The sequence below is a fragment of the Spea bombifrons genome, chromosome 2, assembly GCF_027358695.1.
Source record: "Spea bombifrons isolate aSpeBom1 chromosome 2, aSpeBom1.2.pri, whole genome shotgun sequence".
NCBI lineage: Eukaryota > Metazoa > Chordata > Amphibia > Anura > Pelobatidae > Spea > Spea bombifrons.
The window spans coordinates 142028333-142030832 of record NC_071088.1 but is presented as its reverse complement, the minus strand read 5'-3'; the positions used below and the strand labels follow the sequence as shown (position 1 = coordinate 142030832).

Genomic DNA, 2500 nt, shown 5'->3' with positions numbered 1-2500 from the left:
TAGTACCTGGATGGGAGACTGCCTGGGAATACCAGGTGTTGTAGGCTTTTAATTTTTTCTCACAGTCCGGGGAGAGCTTTTTGCCATGTGTTTCTTGCTCATCATCAAAGCTTTAAACCCTTATTTGAACCTTCTCACCTTCTCTGTCCTGTCCCAGGGCTTATAATTCTTTTTGTCTGACGACAAGCAGCAGCAGCAGCAGCAGCAGCAGCAGCAGCAGCAGCAGCAGCAGCAGCAGCAGCAGCAGCAGCAGCAACAGAATAAGAGAAGTAAAATAAAAAACTTTCACACCTGCGGCCATACCACCCTGAAAGCGCCCGATCTCGTCTGATCTCGGAAGCTAAGCAGGGTTGGGCCTGGTTAGTACCTGGATGGGAGACCGCCTGGGAATACCAGGTGTTGTAGGCTTTTAATTTTTTCTCACAGTACGGGGAGAGCTTTTTGCCATGTGTTTCTTGCTCATCATCAAAGCTTTAAACCCTTATTTGAACCTTCTCACCTTCTCTGTCCTGTCCCAGGGCTTATAATTCTTTTTGTCTGACGACAAGCAGCAGCAGCAGCAGCAGCAGCAGCAGCAGCAGCAGCAGCAGCAGCAGCAGCAGCAGCAGCAGCAGCAGCAGCAGCAGCAACAGAATAAGAGAAGTAAAATAAAAAACTTTCACACCTGCGGCCATACCACCCTGAAAGCGCCCGATCTCGTCTGATCTCGGATGCTAAGCAGGGTTGGGCCTGGTTAGTACCTGGATGGGAGACCGCCTGGGAATACCAGGTGTTGTAGGCTTTTAATTTTTTCTCACAGTCCGGGGAGAGCTTTTTGCCATGTGTTTCTTGCTCATCATCAAAGCTTTAAACCCTTATTTGAACCTTCTCACCTTCTCTGTCCTGTCCCAGGGCTTATAATTCCTTTTGTCTGACGACAAGCAGCAGCAGCAGCAGCAGCAGCAGCAGCAGCAGCAGCAGCAGCAGCAGCAGCAGCAGCAGCAGCAGCAGCAGCAGCAGCAGCAGCAGCAGCAGCAGCAGCAGCAGCAGCAGCAGCAGCAGCAGCAGCAGCAGCAGCAGCAGCAGCAGCAGCAGCAGCAGCAGAATAAGAGAAGTAAAATAAAAAACTTTCACACCTGCGGCCATACCACCCTGAAAGCGCCTGATCTCGGAAGCTAAGCAGGGTTGGGCCTGGTTAGTACCTGGATGGGAGACCGCCTGGGAATACCAGGTGTTGTAGGCTTTTAATTTTTTCTCACAGTCCGGGGAGAGCTTTTTGCCATGTGTTTCTTGCTCATCATCAAAGCTTTAAACCCTTGTTTGAACCTTCTCACCTTCTCTGTCCTGTCCCAGGGCTTATAATTCTTTCTGTCTGACGACAAGCAGCAGCAGCAGCAGCAGCAGCAGCAGCAGCAACAGAATAAGAGAAGTAAAATAAAAAACTTTCACACCTGCGGCCATACCACCATGAAAGCGCCTGATCTCGTCTGATCACGGAAGCTAAGCAGGGTTGGGCCTGGTTAGTACCTGGATGGGAGACCGCCTGGGAATACCAGGTGTTGTAGTCTTTTTCTTTTCTCACAGTCCGGGGAGAGCTTTTTGCCATGTGTTTCTTGCTCATCATCAAAGCTTTAAACCCTTATTTGAACCTTCTCACCTTCTCTGTGCAGTCCCAGGGCTTATAATTCTTTCTGTCTGACGACAAGCAGCAGCAGCAGCAGCAGCAGCAGCAGCAGCAGCAGCAGCAGCAGCAGCAGCAGCAGCAGCAGCAGCAGCAGCAGCAGCAGCAGCAGCAGAATAAGAGAAGTAAGATAAAAAACTTTCACACCTGCGGCCATACCACCCTGAAAGCGCCTGATCTCGGAAGCTAAGCAGGGTTGGGCCTGGTTAGTACCTGGATGGGAGACCGCCTGGGAATACCAGGTGTTGTAGGCTTTTAATTTTTTCTCACAGTCCGGGGAGAGCTTTTTGCCATGTGTTTCTTGCTCATCATCAAAGCTTTAAACCCTTATTTGAACCTTCTCACCTTCTCTGTCCTGTCCCAGGGCTTATAATTCTTTTTGTCTGACGACAAGCAGCAGCAGCAGCAGCAGCAGCAGCAGCAGCAGCAGCAGCAGCAGCAGCAACAGAATAAGAGAAGTAAAATAAAAAACTTTCACACCTGCGGCCATACCACCCTGAAAGCGCCCGATCTCGTCTGATCTCGGAAGCTAAGCAGGGTTGGGCCTGGTTAGTACCTGGATGGGAGACCGCCTGGGAATACCAGGTGTTGTAGGCTTTTAATTTTTTCTCACAGTCCGGGGAGAGCTTTTTGCCATGTGTTTCTTGCTCATCATCAAAGCTTTAAACCCTTATTTGAACCTTCTCACCTTCTCTGTCCTGTCCCAGGGCTTATAATTCTTTTTGTCTGACGACAAGCAGCAGCAGCAGCAGCAGCAGCAGCAGCAGCAGCAGCAGCAGCAGCAGCAGCAGCAGCAGCAGAATAAGAGAAGTAAAATAAAAAACTTTCACACCTGCGGCC

The 2500-nt window shown here is 50.2% G+C and overlaps 6 non-coding genes and 2 pseudogenes across 6 annotated transcripts in view; all 8 read left to right on the top strand.

Annotated features, from left to right (window-relative positions):
- LOC128479394 (5S ribosomal RNA) overlaps positions 1-47 on the top strand; it is a 119-nt gene extending 72 nt beyond the window's left edge. The window contains exon 1 of the ribosomal RNA XR_008350275.1: positions 1-47. This exon is cut by the window's left edge and continues 72 nt beyond it. This is a non-coding gene — a ribosomal RNA (5S ribosomal RNA).
- A 242-nt stretch (positions 48-289) lies between these two features.
- On the top strand, positions 290-408 carry LOC128479655 (5S ribosomal RNA). The gene has a single exon (XR_008350431.1). It is a non-coding gene; the product is annotated as a 5S ribosomal RNA (ribosomal RNA).
- A 254-nt stretch (positions 409-662) lies between these two features.
- On the top strand, positions 663-781 carry LOC128477617 (5S ribosomal RNA). The gene has a single exon (XR_008348579.1). It is a non-coding gene; the product is annotated as a 5S ribosomal RNA (ribosomal RNA).
- Positions 782-1113: 332 nt separating this feature from the next.
- On the top strand, positions 1114-1222 carry LOC128479822 (uncharacterized; annotated as a pseudogene).
- A 206-nt stretch (positions 1223-1428) lies between these two features.
- Positions 1429-1547, top strand: LOC128479519 (5S ribosomal RNA). The gene has a single exon (XR_008350389.1). It is a non-coding gene; the product is annotated as a 5S ribosomal RNA (ribosomal RNA).
- A 258-nt stretch (positions 1548-1805) lies between these two features.
- Positions 1806-1914, top strand: LOC128479819 (uncharacterized; annotated as a pseudogene).
- Positions 1915-2138: 224 nt separating this feature from the next.
- Positions 2139-2257, top strand: LOC128479644 (5S ribosomal RNA). The gene has a single exon (XR_008350430.1). It is a non-coding gene; the product is annotated as a 5S ribosomal RNA (ribosomal RNA).
- A 233-nt stretch (positions 2258-2490) lies between these two features.
- Positions 2491-2500, top strand: part of LOC128477516 (5S ribosomal RNA) — a 119-nt gene continuing 109 nt past the window's right edge. The window contains exon 1 of the ribosomal RNA XR_008348485.1: positions 2491-2500. This exon is cut by the window's right edge and continues 109 nt beyond it. This is a non-coding gene — a ribosomal RNA (5S ribosomal RNA).